We start from the raw sequence: 18,279 nt of genomic DNA, 5'->3' as shown, positions 1-18,279 counted from the left end.
CTAATGATTTATCAAATCTCTTTTCCTATTGATTCGTTCATCCTTATGAAATGCAAACAACATGAAATCTTTCTGTTGTGCACGGTATTGTGCATGGATGTAAGTACATTAGATACAGTTTGAGTACATTATAGGATTTGGTAGATTTCGTCTGTGTGTAATTGAAGAACACAGAAGCAGTACATTGCTGGCAAAGACAACGTACAGTACGTGAAAAATACTGTTAATGTTCAGTAAATGTTAGCAAACTAATGCCACTTAACATAACATTCAGCATTAGGCTAAGAAATGATATTATTATTATTATTATTATTATTATTATTATTATTATTAAAATTTGTATACCGCCCTTCATCCAAAGATCCCAGGGTGGTTCACAATAGATATGTCTGTCTCCAAACCTAAGGCTGTACAGTTCAACATGTATGGGTCCAGTGATGTTAACTATAGTGTCAGAATTATAATTCTCTTGTAAGCTACAAACAAATGTACACCTATATCTGATGCAATGGCTACTTCAGATATCCATGACTCAAAGGCAAATCCATCTTGCACATACTGTATCACATGACATGTTCATTGATTTTATGAAATTATGGCTATAGGTAATAAATATTTTCACATTATGAGTACAGTTTTCTACAAGTGATATTCACCTTCTTTGTAACCACACTTTTTTCTTTAACAGCCCCAGCTCCTTGATGTAACTGTGTGATAATCTTACAGGCATAGTTTCTCCGAAAACTAAAATCTAAGCATAATTTTAGTGGTGTGAGATCTGCTTCCCTATGGTTTCTCCTCATGCTGCTCTGGTATCTTGCGCATGAAATTACTACACAGGCGGGACCACTGAGCTAGTCCTTTGCCCCGCACCTATTGCCCTTGAACAATGGTCTTGAAGGAAATCCTGCTCAGGTTATTGCTTTCTGCACAGACTTCTTGAGCAGCAGACTTCTTGAGGAAAGCACAAGAAGTATCACACTTGCCACAGTGGGTGAATGTGGGGCATAGACTACAGGATGCAAGAAAGGGAAATTGCTGCTTAATTGTGGTACAAATATTTGTCGGTAGCTAGCTGTTTCAACAGATCCCTGACAGAAGACTCTGCGGTGCAAGGATCAGTCAATTTCAGTATTGTCCATTTATTATTTTTCCAATCTTAAATTAAGTTCTCCACATTTCTGCAGCAATTTGCAGAATTAAAAAAAGTCCTCCTAGAAATTCATCGGCATTTAATGTCAACTTTTCCCAAAAGGCACATTTATGTACGTCGTTTTGACTAATGTACACAATTTCCCCAGCAATTTTCCTAATATGATGCATATTTATATTTTGTTTTTACTAATATATTCATGTTTATGCACACTTTCCCTTAATATATGCATTTTTGTAAACATTGGTTGGAGAATCTCGTTGCAAAATTTGGATGAGCACAAATTTGGGTGGATGGTTGTGTTTTGGTTCTCCTATTGTTTCAGAAAGTGCGAATTTGATAGATTCATCTTTAGGTGTGAACCAAATCCAATTTCTCCCTCATCCCTAACCTTCCCTTGGTGGATACTACACCAAGGCTTGTTAGGAAATATGTCCAAATATAAGATTAAGTCATTTGCTGTGTTGTGTGGGAGAGTTATCTAGAAAAGAAAGCAATGTGTTGCAGAGGTTCTGTGGACAAACAAACCCATTGATTGTGTTTCCAGGGCAAACCTGTTTAAAGGGCTCTTTGGCCTGTGCTGAGGGATTAGTTGAATGAATCACAGAGGTCTGTACTGCTGCACCCTTGATGGAGCTGGGTGGGGTGAGGGATAGTTGGAATGCAAGCATCTCTGAGTAGCAGTGGATCAACTTAGATCTAGGTTGAAGGTATTCATAGGTTAGTCCTTAGCCTGTAAGTCCAGGGTGAGGAACCCATGGCCTCCAATTCCCATCAACCCCAGCCAATTCCCATCAACTCTAGTACGACCAGTCATAAGGGTGATGGGAGTTCTCATTCAGCAATACCCATCACTAAGCAAAGAAAAACACCATGGATTGTTGTGCAATGAAGATGAATATATTTGTTATTTGCTCTTCTAATTTGGGCTATGTACACCTGGGAATAAGGCACTGAGCACAGTGCGACTTCTTTCTGAGTTAACATGGTGAAGATTCCGTTGTAAACCTAGCCTGGGGACAAACTTCTGAAACTGGGACATAGAGGCAGGTGGTGTTATTTAGAACCATTTGGTTGCTTCAGACATTTTATGAATCTGGGCTTCAGCTAGTAAGTAAAAAAGCCAAAAATCATCACACAGGGCTGGCGCTTGTGGAGAAAGTCGAGCTTCCAGAAAGTAAATCATCCTCCTATTTTATTAGGAATGGTGTGTTTCTAAAACTCCGGTGGTGTTTTCTAAAACCACACCTTGCCGAAAAATAGTTGTGGGTGGGCAACTTCCACCTTCTAAGAAAAAGACAGTGTTCATGTCAATTGCCACTGCCTCTTTTTCAAAAATGCCCAATGCTATGGACTTGAATCCTTCCTTCCCTTCAGTGAATCTCCTCGCATCTCCAAGACTCTTCCAGCATGGAGCCATTTCACATGTTTCCTAGCTATGATTCAGAGTTTGCTGAAGAAGCACCTTGGGACGGCTTGCAAAGAGTGAGTCATACGAAAGAGTAAGCAGTCACTGCAGCGTTTTGGTATTTACAGAAAAAACAACACCTGTGTTGATGATAGACTAGCACAATTCAATATTTACCGAGTGCTGCTTTCAAATAAACACAGAGTGTCATTCACAGAGATTGCCAGCCCCAGGGACTGAGATCAGAATGTAGACTAGCTAGCATGCCTTTAGCTGCCTAAGAGTTCGCGCCGGTGTTCTGCTGCACATAGGCATGGGCCAACAGAGCAAACTCAAGCTTATATCACTACGTTCACACAATCGTACGCTGCTCAGGAGTTGTGGAAAGTGGCATTTCTCTCTTGTGTTGCAACAAATGGGGTGCAGCTGCTATAGTCTCGCCTTTTGACTTGCATGTTTTAAAATATACGCAGCACAAGCCACTACTGCCCTTGGGCTTATTTCAGACCTGAAGCAGGTTACTCCCCATTTGGTGCTAGGTAGCACTTATATAGATGGCTTCAATTGTACATACAATATTAACAGATAAGAGCATTCTTTTCTCACAGTTAGTCTGGTAAGAAATTGAATGCTTGAGTTTAGTTTGTCATTCTTGTTGCCCATCTCTTTACTTGCACAGTACCATCATGATGCTTTGCACTAGCCTTACCCAACTTGATGCCCTCCAGGTTTTGCTCTACTACAACTCCAATCAGACTCAGCCAGCATGGCCAGTGGTCAGGAATCATGGGGGTTCAAAATATCTCTAGGTTGGAGAAGGCTGGTTTACAAAGTTGAAAACAGTTATACCTCCCTAACTTGAGAAAACAGTGATCAACAGATGCATGAGAGAGAGAGAGAGAGAGAGAGAGAGAGAGAGAGAGAGAGCGCAGATTATTCAGTGAGGGCTGGAACAGATGTGGTTTAGAATATCCATTATTATACCTTCCAACATCTTTTTCCCCCCCGTTATCTGGAAGCAAAACTGGAGGCAATTTGGTTTTGGTCTGAGATGCATGGAGGGTTAACTACCAACTGCCAATTCCCTAATGCAAATCAATCCCGCTAGACACTGCTGATATGTTGTTTCTATGCTAGCCAGGATGGCTTTGAACTATCTCCCAATATCTGAAGCATTATGCCTGTGAATATCAGCCTGTTGTCAATCACAAGTAGGGGGAGCCCTGTTGCACTCAGATTCCCCTTGCAAGCTTTCTATGGATTGACCACTGTGAAACCAGGATGCTGGATTTTCCAGCAGGAAAATTTTAAAATGGTCAGGCACTATTATTTATTTACTTTTCATTTATTTAGCACATTTACCACCTCCCATGCATAAAAAGGCCCCGGCGCAGATTACATCACAATAAAAAAAATCAAAATATAGTTATGCAGTTAAACCAGCAACCAATGAATAAAATTATCTGCAGGAAATAAGCAACTATTAACACCCCCTATCCAAAAAAGCCTGGGTAAAAAGATATACCTTTGCAGTTTTCCCACCTGGCATGATACGATCACAGATCTCCCCCGTAATGTGCTGTTTGGCCCTGAACTTACTATAAATGCCATTCATGTCCATGTAAGCTATTTACAGTTTTAGAAACCAAGATGGAACTGAAGCACTAGGGGTGTTGTATTGCTGTTGTTTTAGTAGGAACGTGGGTGTGAACACTTGAAAGGGTACTAGTGTAAAAAGGGGACTGGACAAATGCTCTAAGAATAAGAGGAAGTTAGGAAGAATGAGATGGGAGACCTTGGAAGTGAATTAAGGTAATGTGTTGAGAGAGCGCGGTGGTCTGCACTAGGGATATAGGGACAGATGAAAGGTAGAAGATAAGCATTCGGCAAGGCCATGAAGAAGATACAGACCATATGTTTACATTGGAAGTGAATTAAGATGTTGGCAAAATTTGTACTTCCTTAGCCTGAATGTGAGGGGTTTTTTTGGGGGGGGGGGTATAATGTTTATGCAACAGAAAAGGTGAATATTGGGACCTCCAAATCTTGGATTAAATTGTGATCTGAAGAATAATTCTTATCCAAGCCGCCTCCCAACCAGTAATTCCCCAACCCTCCTTCCCTACAAACCATGGGTAGGCAAACTAAGGCCCAGGGGCTGGATCCGGCCCAATCGCCTTCTAAATCCGGCCCGCGGATGGTCTGGGAATCAGTGTGTTTTTACATGAGTAGAATGTGTCCTTTTATTTAAAATGCATCTCTGGGGTATTTGTGAGACATAAGAATTCATTCATTTCCCCCCAAAAAATATAGTCCGGCCCCCCCACAAGGTCTGAGGGACAGTGGACCGGCCCCCTGCTGAAAAAGTTTGCTGACCCCTGCTCCAAACCATTCATTCCATAATCTCCCACGTGCGGTACCTGGCTGGTTTGGCTGCTGGTGACAAGCATCTGTGAGGAAAAGAAAGACAGAAGTCTCTCCCTCTCCATTTAGGACCCCATGCCAAGGCACAAGGACCCCATGGTGCTTTAGGAAAACTACATTTCCCAGGGGTGGCCAGAACCTTGGTTCTCTTGGCACACCATTCTGCAGCATATCAGGCACCAAGTGGAAGAGGTAGAGAGAGACCTCCCCTCTTTGCTGTTTACTGCAGCAGCCAGGTAAAGGGGGCTTGGGAGATCAGGATGGGATGGTGTTTGAGGTCTCTGGGAGATTTTGGCCAGGCCAAATTGCTCACACATCTGAACTGGGGAGCAACAGCTTGTTTCCTGGCCAATCCAGTGCAAGCCATGCATAGCTCACCCACTTGTATCAGCAGGATAGAGAGTATTGTCAATGCAGTCAGTAAGAAAACAATTCTTCTGGCCATGAAATAGTAATATACAATGTACCAGGGATACCCAACATGGTGACCTCCAGATATTTGTTGAACTACAATTCCAATCAGCCCCCTCCAGCATTGGCAGTGGACAAGGATGATGGGAGCTGTAGTTCAGTAACACCCAGAGGGCACCACATTGGCTAAAGTTTTAGGGCAGAAAACTGTTTTCTTATATAGGGTTGCCATATGTCTGGAATTTCTGGGACATATCCATAACACTGCAGTTGGCAGCAGTGTCCTGGCAGAAATTGGGCAAATATCTGGGGGGTGGAGGGAATCCGGACATATGGCAGCCCATGTCAGCAGTGCTGTTTTTGTCTATTTTCCATAAAATAGTTCAAAAAAGCCCAACAACTTTGGCCAAAAATAAAAATATATATGGAGGGCAAAAAAGAGAAAAAACTCTGTCCCGATTTTCACTGTTTGAATTATGGCAACCCTATCTGATATTTGTTTCAGACAGCTGCTTGAGCTGAATGTATGGTATCAGGCGATTTGCAGAAAAGCAAACAAACAAAAACCCTGAACTATGTTGTCCTTAAGAAAACAAGTGTCAATCACCACCACCGACATCAGCCATTGCCTATGTAACCCTCCTCCAGTAACTACTAAAATTGTAACTTCATTAATCACCTAACAAAAATAATCTCATCAGCGACGACATACTACAATAACAGTTCCTTGCATTTCTAGTATTGTGAAGCAATCATGCAATGCAGAAAATAAATACAACCACCTATGGTAGAGGTATATATACTGAATTTAATAGGAAAAATATGTACAATTTAAGAACATGCTATCTATGCAAGCTGAACAGATTTTGAAATGATGTAGAGTAATGAAGAACTGATGAATAAATTCAAAATATGAGAAATTTATTTTTATCCAGACAGAATCTGGCAGTGTTTCTGTTGCTTTTTGAGCAGTATTTACAGTAGGGATATCAAGGAGAGGAAAGACTTGAGAGGCTAAAACTGCTATCCTGTACCAACTTACCTGGAAGTAAATCACCTTGGACTCACTTCTGAGTTAATATTCAGAGAACTGCACTGTAAATCCCCCCTTGGATTTTTGAAATTGGAAGGTATACATCAAATCTTTTGATATGCATTAAACAAAGTGTTGCATTTCCCTTTATATTATTATTATATTATTAATTATTATTATTATTATTATTATTATTATTATTATTATTATATTTGTATGCTGCCCCTCTGACTGGGTTGCCCCAGCTACTCTGAGTGGCCCCCAACAGAATATAAAAAACCACGATAAAACATCAAACATTAAAAACTTCCCTTATAATAGGCAGGGTAGTTGATGTTGTTGTGCCACTAAACTCATAATCCCTGACAATTGGCCACGCTGACTGTGTCTGATGGGCACCACACTAAGATAAGCAACAGAGAAATATACCACCACAGATCTTTCCGGCCTTCTATTTACCGATGAGAAAGTAAAACTACTGCAAGACATAGTTTTGTTCTATCTGCTAACAAGTTTGCGGCTTGCAAAAGGTGCGGACTGTTTGTCATTGTAAAGAGACCTACAGCATCCCTTGGCACAACGACTCTTCGGCGAAAAACAAAACCAGGCACCTGCTGGTAGCTTCCTGTTAGTGTGAACATTGAAACATCTGTTCTGTAGTCAGTGAATACCGCACACTTGCATTCAGCTCCTCTACTTAAAGGCAATGAGAGCATACCAAAGGCTAAATCCTTCACCACATTTAAATGATGCATCCTTTAATCGCCACTTGGTGGAGTCTGTACCCCCACATCCCTGGAGCGAAGGCACAGTAAATGGTTTGAACCATAAGGCCATAACTTTATTAATGTACATATCTGATCCAGATCGTTAGCATTCTTAACTTGTGAAAGCCTGATTCACCCAACTCACCCACTCAACTTCACTATGCCAGGGTCCCAAGACCAGCAGATGGCTCAATACCCTGACAGTGCTACTATTTGAACTTTGCACTGAATATCCGAGGGGATCAGATGCAGCCTCGGAGTGCATGGCCTGCTTTTCCAAGCTAGGGGGACCGACTGAAGGTGCCATGCCCAAGGGCCCCCCAAGAGTCTAGAGCTAGCACCATAGGAACCATTATTTCAGAATAAGTCCTGCTGAAAACAAATACTTATTTCCAAGCAAATATGCATAGGAACATGTTTGTTCACATGTTAAGGAGCAGACCAGTGGTTGCAACTGCTTTTCATAAAGTAACAGCATCACTGAGCATGTGCTCTGCAAATGAGGAGGTCTGTTGGGGGTACAATTGCTATGCTTCAGGGTAAACATGAAAGAAAGGAAGGGGGGAAGGAAGCTTGAATCCTGAAACAAGCTAGTTGGGAAGACCTGGTTAATGCTAAATGTGACTGTTTTTCCAAGTTAAAATACAACAAACAGCAAACATGTTAATGTGACTGCGTTACATGCTACAGGCAAAACTGAACAACGGCAGGTACGGTATATTTTCAAGTGCGGAGCATTGATGCATCTCTATCATTACAGCCTTTGGTGCAACTTCAGATCTGCTGCACCAAGTGCAACCAAACCAAACCAAATACAAATTTCATTTTTGGCCACCCACCTCCTCCATCCAATTGGCTCTGGCTTTTCCCTCTGTACGTTAGGCCCATGGCAAGAAAGAGGACTTGCATATGGCAACTAGATGACCTTCACAATCCCTTCCAATTCTGAAATTCTGTGATTCTAACTACGTATGTGTGCAATCAATAAATCTGGTTGTACCTGTAGAGCCTTTTCTTACCTTTGGCATGATGTATGGAGGTCAACGGCAGCAAATCTACAGACGGAAGAGAGGAAGGCCAGCTTGTGTGATATACCCTTGTCATGTGTTGACCAAATGCCTAGAATAGAAAGGGAGACTAGTTGGTGTTTGAAAACAGAATGCTCTACAGGGGTGGGGAACCTATGACCCTACAGATGTTAGACTACATCTCCACAACTCCAAGCATCCTTGGCACTTGACCATGCTGGCTGGTGCTGATGGGAGTTGCATTCCAGCAACATCTGGAGACCACAAGTTTCCCATCCCTGGAATAGACAATATTGGGCTGAATGGGACACTGGCTTGCCTTGGTATAAGGCAGTTCCATGTCTTAATCATCGCTATGCAATAGCAAATGTAAGTTTCCGAGTCTAAGGTGAGACGTCCTAAGAAACCTGATCCCTAAAATCTCATTCTCCTCCTCCATCATCATCATCATAGGTCAGCTATTTCTTGCTGGAAAAAAACAAAGAAAAACAAAACAATAATTTGGACTTCTTGGTTGAACATGATGTGAAGAACTTGCGGAACCACACCTACAATCAGGCAGAAGAAGGTGGCTGCCTCAGGTAGCAGATGTGACAGTAAGGCGTGGAGGACAGAGCTCTGTGTGTCACATAGACTGCCCTGCACCATTTAAGCTCACATGTTGTCCTCATATATAAGATTCAACTACCTGTTGGATAGGTTTCTATACATCTTCACCTTGGGCAGCAAAATGTATTGGGCCAGCCCTGTGAGGAAGCTAGAACACCTTCAAAATAAGAGGACACTCATCTTTTCTACTCAGCCTCTGCATAATGTATCTCACATTTACTTCCTTTAATGGATTTCAAGTGGTCTCCCATCCAAGTAATGACAATTTGCTTAGCTTCAGCCCTCAACCTAGTCAGTCACTGCCATTTCTTTTTCCTGACAGAGACTTCCTGATATTTCTCAGCTGTGTGACAGGCAGAAATTCAACATGTGCTGCTTCTGAAATCTCTATGGCAGGAAAAGCTGTGGCCGTGGTTATTCTGCCCATCATGCAGCTGCTGATGACATGGAGCTTCTGTGAGGAAGAAGACATTCCAGTCAAAAACACCCCTCTTTGGCATAGCTCTGAATGACTTCATGCAGAACCTAGCTGTATGGAGAGGGGTCCGTCACGATCCAAGACATAAAGTTTTCCAAGAAATACCCAAATATTAAAAAAGTGGAAAATAAGGCGATTACTTTCATTAACTCCCACTAACCCTCTTCTGTATTGCTTCTCTGCTAGCACCTGTTATTTCCCACTGGTGTTTGCCAGAACAAGATGTTAACAGGATAAAACAGAGTAAGATTACTAGGAGTCAGGGGAAATTAATGTGTTATTTGCTACACAGCTGAAGTGTAGCACATTGTACGGAGGGCAACTTTAATTAAAACTTATTTCGGAAATAATGACAGCTGAAGTCCACGTGGAAGCAGAGAAAAAGGCAATTTGTCGTTCCCTTGTTTTAAAAGAGCCTCAGAGGGGCCTCGTGTCACAGACCTTACGTAACCATATCTGTCTCCTAGGAATCGGGGGAAAGGGAGGGGAGTCTACTATTAGTAGAGTGGATTTGTTACCGTTAGGCTTCTATTCCCTGTCGCCACTAACTGAGGAGAGGGCCTGCCAAGGTCCACAGCTGGAGTCCTGTGGCTTTAAAAAGGGGAAAGGTGGGAACAGAAATAGCTAGGGGAACAGATTCATTCCATACACTTAAAGCACTGTGATACCACTTTAAACAGGCTTCCCCCAAAGGATGCTGGGAGCTGTAGTTGGTTAAGGATGCCAAGAGTTGTTATTCCCTTCCCATAGCCATAATTCCCAGAGTTCCCTGGAAGAGAGATTAACAGCCAAGACCCCTCCAAGTGCCTTTTTTATCTCCTTGGATGGCAACAGTAGAAACTCATTCTACAAAGCCACACTAGATGGTACACTGGACATTTCTCTGGATTGACTTGTTGACGTCTAAGCAACGCTGTCCTCAAAAAGCCTAGCAAACACGTGACAACAGATTTCCAGCGGCTATCTCCATGTCTATCAAGTTGGCCCTGAGCCAACCAGAAAAGCTCTGAAGGACAACACTCTGAGGTTGCAGCTCTGGTGAAGAAGTCTTGCATCTTTGCAACCATCACTGACAGAGTTGGCTCAACAATGAGCTCTCCCTTATGTCCAGGTTTTTCTGGTTCTAAATATATTTCTGGTTGCACTCATCTCCCAATCTTCTTCATTATCCTTTGCTCTCTAGTAAACCAAGGAGCTGCTTTGAAGAAGTTGCTTCAGAATGATGATGTCAGTCGCTTTGGTCATCTCCACCTTCCACAAAATGGCCAATGCCAAAGCTTTGGCAGGGGTGCTACCCCTGCCAAACTCCCCAAGGGCATGTAAGAATCAATTAGATTTTCTCTAAGACTCTCTAGGGTTCTAGGTTAATCGCTTGCTACATAACCCTGTTTTACTGGCCAGAACTGTAATTGGATCTTCTGCTCAAAAAGTAGGAGGTCTACAAATGAGCTATCATCCACACTCCTAAATGACTAGTTTAATTGTGAGACTCGATGTGGTTCCTTCTTCCCAGTTTATTTGATGCACAGCTATAGGAGCAGCCTAAATAAGAAACTCATTATATGTCCCTACACCCAATCATAAGTAAGGGATGGTGGGGAGGCTACCCTATATGATGATAACGTGCTATTATTTTAATTATTGCTGTTACAGTGGTACCTCAGGTTACATACGCTTCAGGTTACAAATGCTTCAGGTTACAGACTCTGTTAACCCAAAAATAGTACCTCGGGTTAAGAACTTTGCTTCAGCATAAGAACAGAAATCGTGCTCCGGTGGCGCAGCAGCAGCAGGAGGCCCCATTAGCTAAAGTGGTGCTTCAGGTTAAGAACAGTTTCAGGTTAAGAACGGACCTCCAGAACGAATTAAGTTCTTAACCCGAGGTACCACTGTATAGCCCACCTTTTTCTCCAAGGAGCAAGAGGTGATGTACATAGTTCTTCCCCTCCTCAATTAATCCCTGCAACAACACTGTAGGTAGATTAGGCTGAATTAAGGCCATGACTTGCCCAAGGTCATCCAGTGGCCAAGTGGAGATTTGAACCTTGGTCTCTTAGATCTTAGTTCAACAGTCTAACCAACACACCACACAAGCTCTCGGTGTCCAGGATATTGTCCTTTTGAAGCACCCCAGTATTCTTCCTAGTAATTGCTGTCACCTCCATTTTATTTACTGATTTTATTTATTTATACATACATACATAGAGACCCCACCTTTTCACCTTATGGGGCTCAAGGCGGCTTACAGGTAAAAACAAGAGATGCTAAGAACACAGAAAAAACCAATTCAACATTGATAGAACTGAAACAAAATATATGTATGAAATCTGTTTTAAATATACAAATAATTACAATAAAAACAGCATGGCACCCGCCCTTTAATTAAAATTTACTTTATTTGCAAAAATAATAATAATTATATCACACAAACACACACATATGCATAATGGTGGTGAAAAGCATGAAATCAACAATAAAAGTACATTTATAAAACAAACACAAAATACAAATTGGAACCCCTGAGAATTCTAGGAAGTCCCAACAAACTAACATTCTTAGAAGCCTTTGCAGGAAATCATTACAATTGAAATGCTATAAAAGTGGGTAGTGTAACTATGTACAGAATGTGCAAGATGTTGTTGTTTGTGGGGGGGTGGGCGGCAAACTTGGCTCACTCGTCTATTTTTAGGCAAACAAATCCATTCCTATTAACTTTGGGTTGCCTCCTGAGATTACTTGGAAGAGAAGGTTCATTTTTATATGAAGAGATTGGAAGGGAAGGGCAGGACTCGAACATAAACGAATGCTTTCAACGCAAGCTGGCCTCCCGGAAGATCTACACTTCCAATGTAGTGGGAAGGGGGGCGGATCTACAATGTATGGTTAAACATGGTAAGTTATGCAGAGTTTTTTTGGAACTGCACATAAGTGTTTTGACATTGGTATCAAAAAGAAGCTAAATATTTGCAGAGTGCTACTCTGCACATTTGCACACAGCTCTGTTTGAGGGAGAGGAAGCGGCGTCCAAAGGTTTTTCTGAAGCCAGTCAGAGAGAGAGAGAGAAACGAGAGAGACACCCCAAATCCAATCCTCACTCCGCTATTATTTGAGTCAAATCAATGAGGTTAAGGATTAATGAGATAGTGCTTTTCTTTGGTAGATTCTTGTATTTATGCTGCATTTTCTGAAAACTGTAAACTTCAGAGCACTATGTATATCGTGCTGTTCACATGGAACTCTTCATGGGTATAGGCCCCATTCATTTCAATAGAGGGAATATTGCATTGAATCTAGAGGGAAGCGCAAGTGAAATCTGCCTTCGCCATTTAACAAGAAAGGGGAAAGTTTGTGGTAGTGTAAACTCCCCCCACAACTCAGGCTTCATACTAAGCTAGGAAAACAGAGCTCTTTTGCACAAAATTCAGCCCATACTTTGGTTTATTCCAAGCGCAATTCTGCACAGTGTCAGATCCTGTTATGTCCCCAACAAAGGTGCAGTGGTCTGGGGTTTTGCCAGTGTGTGTGTTTGAAGACCTGTTAACTTTTGCCACCATTTCCCTGCCTCCAACATTTGAGAGCAGCCAATTAGCAGAAAAAGGAAGCTTTTCAACTACTGAGACATCATCTTCTGACCCTTTTTGCTGATTAGGGGAGGCACTGAGGATTGGCTCATAGGATCACTCTGGAGAAGGTGTGCGGGGAGAACAGCAAGGAGTTCTTGTTTTGTATGCTGCAAAGCTAAGCATTTAGGAAGACTGAAAACATAAGGTGCTTCCGTTTCAAAGCAATGGTGTGCAAATTCCGTTACATATAATGGAACTTCAAGGGAGAAGACATGGAAGCACTCCAAATCATTTCCCCTGTGTACGAGGACAAAAAAACAGTAGATCTGGCTGAAAGGCTGGAGAGTTGCCAACACTGACCTCTACCTGCAATATACCTGTAAGCTAAGTAAATTTGTAGAGTGTGTGTGTGTGTGTGTGTGTGTGTGTGTGTGGAAATGGCCCCCAAAAAACCTTCTTGGTACATGGATTCCCCAAACAATCCTGGGAATTGTAGGTTAAGGTTGCTGGAAATTATAGCACTGTGAGGGGAAAACTACAGGTCCAAGGATGCTTTGGGGAAGGCACGTTTTTCAGGTATGTCACAATTCAAGGTGTTGGTGCTGACCTTTAAAGCCCTAAACAGCCTCGGCCTAGTATTCCTGAAGGAGCGTCTCCATCCCCATTGGTCAGCCCGGACACTGAGGTCCTCCTCTGAGGGCCTTCTGGTGGTTCCCTCACTGTGAGAAATGAAGTTACAGGGAACCAGGCAGAGGGCCTTCTCAGCAGTAGTGCCCTCCCTGTGGAATACCCTCCCATCAGATGTCAAGGAGATAAAGAACTACACAACTTTCAGTAGACACCTGAAGGCAGCTCTGTATCAGGGAGTTTTTAATCTTCGATGTTTTTATATGTGCTGTTAAGCTGCCCAGAGTGGCTGAGGAACCTAGTCAGATGGGTGGGGTATAAATAATAAAATTATTATTATTATTATTATTATTATTATTATTATTATTATCATTATCATTATTATTATTATGACTGAAATGATAGGATTCCATTAGAGTAGTTTTGTCATGTAACTCGTATGGCTGCTTTCCTTGTTTTCATCTTCTGACAACACAAATGTGACTGATTTTTCAAGGCAGGGGTCTACACGTGCTAGTTGTGTATTTGCTTGTTTTATAAAGGAACCCTTGTCTTACACCCTGCCCCCCCCCAGCCTGAGTACAAGTGAAGCAAATCTTCATCATAAGAAATGGAGAAAGCATGACAGGCAACTTGGACGGTTGTGTGTGCCTGCCTGTGTCTCAATCCCAGTTAACATTCAGATCCAAAGCCTCTTCTAGATTTGCTATGCCAATCATATCCCACTCGACAGAAAGACATGAAGGAGGGAGAGAGGGAGAGAGAGAGAACACCAGTCTGCTAGATTGGAACCAATTCCTTACTCATCTCATGGCAAAGAAGCTTCATTTATCTGTAGCGGTGCCAACAGATACGGCAAGTGACAGATGCAGCAGTTTGTAACAGTTTGGATAAGAAGTTTAAGACACGCTTATTTCTCCATGATGAAATGACCTTTGGGATTGGCAGGGAATCAGGATGAGATTTCTATGAGGAACATTCATGCCGAACAGGCTCTTAAAAATATCCTCGGAGCTTAAAGACATGTTGATGATTTGGGTAGAATGATTCTGCACAGAAGACACACACACACCCTTTGAGGAGCATTCTTTCCCTCTGGAGGGATAACAGTTCAGTCTACAGAGGCAATCAGATCTTAGCCCTGCGGTCCGTAGATTCACAGGTCGATGGAGTTGGAGGGAACCTCAAATGTCATCTAGACTAACCCCACCACAGCATTGAGCGACAACCACTACTATTGCATCCCTGCTAGGTGGACATCCTGGCTCTACTTAAAAACATGTTTCCACCAACTTCTGGGTCCCTTCACTATCAAAAAGCTCATAATGCCAGGAAATTCTTCAGAAAGTTCAGTCAAAGTTTGAAGTTTAGCATTTTAATTTGAACCTGTTGGTTCACATCCTGCCCTCTGGATTTGCTCCAGCTATAGGGCAGCCCTTCAGACAGATGACGATTGCCCTCATATTACTTTGTAATAATCTCTTCTCCAGGCTAAACATAACTCTCTCCTTCTACCTTTCCTCATAGGTCTCAGAGCATCTCAAGGCCCCTCGCAAGCCTCTGTTCAGGCTCTGGTCTGTCACCAGCCCACATCATTCCTTCTCCTACTGCCACAATTATCAACCTTCTCTCCCTCTCCCCGCCCCAAGCTGTCAGTATTTAGCAGGAAGGAATAATGGACCTACTGGGAGATTTAGGTTTGTATAGAGGCAGATTAGGAGTGTGCAACTGGTTCGGTTGCACTGGGTGCGGAGCCTAGGGGGCGCTGCTGGGGTGCCACAAATATGATTTACGATGGAGCCTGAGAGGAGGAGGGGTGCCGAATTTGGGCGTCACACAGTGTGCTGCTGAATTTTAAGACCCACCACTAGTTTGTGCAATTGATGTGGATTTAAAAGGTCTCTGTCCTACTTCAAAAAAGTGTTGGGTAAGTGCATTCAGATGTGTAGATGGAAGAGATGATTATCAGGAAGACATGTAAACACTCCTCCAGCAAATCCAGATGACTGTCCATTGTTGTATAACCTCTCCACAGACAAATCAGAACACATATACAAAAAAGATCAGGTACAGCCTAAGCTTTGGATATTTTATTATTATTACTACTGCTGCTGTTTTATTATTTATTGCATGTTATTTATTGCAAGAGATCTGGGTTCAAATCTCTGCTGAACTATGAAGTTTACCAAGTGATCCTCTCCTGGTTAGTCATTCCATTTGTCAGGCTACTTTCCTTCAAATAGCTGTCGGTGGAGTTTAAATAGGAGTACCTCCATGTTGAAGAGAGGTGGGATACAACTTTGAAAATAAGCAAAGGTTGTAAATTCTACCTGCCAACACAAATCCTTAGCAAAGATAAGATGCAACCTGTATAACCAGCAGAGCTGAAAACAAAGGTAATGCAATACCGTTTAAGTCCAACATAATTAAATCTGCAACCTTTTCTTTTTTAAAAAAAGAGAATCCATATTAAAATGGGATAAATCCTACATATTGTCAGTAGTCCAAGAATGTTAGTGTTGCTTATATATTGAATTGTGCCCAGATCTTTCAGTTGACAAGTTTATATCGTTGGCTTTTGAGGAAACAAACAGAGGAGTCTCACACTCTTGTGTGTTGTTCCATTTTCACCTTAACAGTTGTTTCCCCCAGAAAAGTGTGATTGATCTCTTGGGATAATACAAAGATAGTGCCCCCACCCTGTTCAATTGTATTGAAAAAGAATACACAGTTTGAGGACAAGAGCTGACTCTGCAGATGTCAACCAAAGCCAGTTTTGATTTGTGACCCACAAGATACACAGACCTTGAGGGTGATCTTTTCCATACAGCCCTGAACTTTGGAAACAGCCTTCATGTGACAACACTGTTATCATCCACAGGTGAGAAGATGCTTCATTCCTGTTGGTTTCAAAGGTGGTTCAACAGGTTCAGCCTTTTTTTTAATGAGAAAGTTAAAGATGAAAAAAAGAACAAATAATATTGTTTGAGTGTTGCAGAGCCAGAAATAATGTTTACAAGCCAAGATTTGGAAGAATAGCACCTTTCATACAAGATGTATAATGGCATGCTTAAGGCTAAGCAGATATAGTTTTTAAAAACTGTATTTTATTGAAAAATATTTCACAGAGAAACAAAAAAGAGCAGCAGAGCAAACGTGTGTACTCAAACATCAGCACAGAAAATTCAAATAGCATTGAAGAACCCAGAAAAAGGAAAGCTTTGCAGAGTACATCTGTCCAAAGGAATCTTTGCTGACATGTGAAATGAATGGGTACCGCTATTCCATGAAGAAATCTGACTGCTCAAAACCATGTGATCAAAAACTAATTATGGTGTTCTCCATATCACAACCCCCAGGTTCCTAACACCAAGAGTTCCTCTTGATTCTGCTCTTAGAGCCTCATCTATTTCTTCCCACTCCCTGTTATAACACATTACTCAGTCACACAATTGTCTCTGGATTCCTTGGAAGATGTCCTTCTCTGACGCTCTTCACTCCCATACCTCCATTTTTCCAGCTGAATGATCCTGCAATACACCTGAGTTTGATGCCAAACAGCTGGCACTGAGGAGCTAAGCAGTCTCAGCAGGGCTGACCCAAGATATTTTTCTCGCTGAGGTGAAGAACATGATGTCAATGCCATGTACAGAAGTGAACTGGATCAGCCACCGAATCTTACTGAGAAGAAGGTGGCCCAAAAGAGGCCATGTGGCAACAGAGAAGAATGGCTGGAAGCTTAAGAGGAATAGCCAGAATAACTGTCTGAGGTGGTTGCATCACTTTGTCTAATGCTAGGGCCAGCCCTGAGCCTCAACCTTATCACAATAATACATGCATGCATGAAGAAGCAGCATTATCCAAATATCCAGGTCTTGATGGGTCATTGCATGCACTAAGGGCTATCATGAACATTGCTGTTAGATACTCTTGATATCACCACTCAGGATGTGCTGGGTTGAACAGTGCCAGCAGCATCCTTACCTGGCATTCTTGAGGTCTTGTCCTGAGGCCTGCACTGCTACCAGGACCGGTTTTGGATTGGTAGGTTTTGTTGCAGGAGAAGGAAGAAACAGAAGGGGAGATGAATTATAAGAACCTGGATTGGAGGGGAGGCAGATCTCTCCGTTCTGCCCGGCTTCAGCTGCTATGGAAGCAGGAGCAGGGATGCTATCTGAGTGGAGAGTCTCAGTGAAGGCTGAGGTGAGCTTGGAGCAGCTAGGAGGGCAAGGTGGAACTGGAAATGGCAGAGACTGAACAGGAGTTCAAAAAGGAAGGCACAGTCTTTTGCCTAGAACCAGATGCCACATTTGCAGGCAGGAGAAGACGCATCCCACAGGAGCACACATTTGCAATCCCAACATTCTTGCAAGGCAAGTGAGTTGTATTTAAAAGCTTGGTCAGGGGGGCATAGAAACCTTTTGGAACATCTTTGTTGTTCATGTCAACTTCTGAACTTCTTGCCCTGCTCTTGAACTCCTGAACCATGGTTCCTGAGCTTTGTGTCTGCTGTTCAGCCTATACCATAATTCAGTAACTGTACTGAATAATTGCAAGTAAGATCTACTGCTTGTGTGTTTTGGGGTGGGAGCCAGAATGGGACCATCACCGATGCCTGCTCATCTGAAGCAGCACTGGGTAGCAGTACCTAACTGCATACATTCCAACATTTCTCCAATGAAAATAGGGATGTTCCATTCCGTAATGATAATTTCACTATTTATACCCCACACATCTTACTGGGTTGCCTCAGCCACTCTGGGCAGCTTCCAAAATAT

The sequence above is a fragment of the Podarcis raffonei genome, chromosome 12 (assembly GCF_027172205.1).
Source record: "Podarcis raffonei isolate rPodRaf1 chromosome 12, rPodRaf1.pri, whole genome shotgun sequence".
Lineage (NCBI taxonomy): Eukaryota > Metazoa > Chordata > Lepidosauria > Squamata > Lacertidae > Podarcis > Podarcis raffonei.
This window is presented reverse-complemented; position numbering follows the sequence as displayed.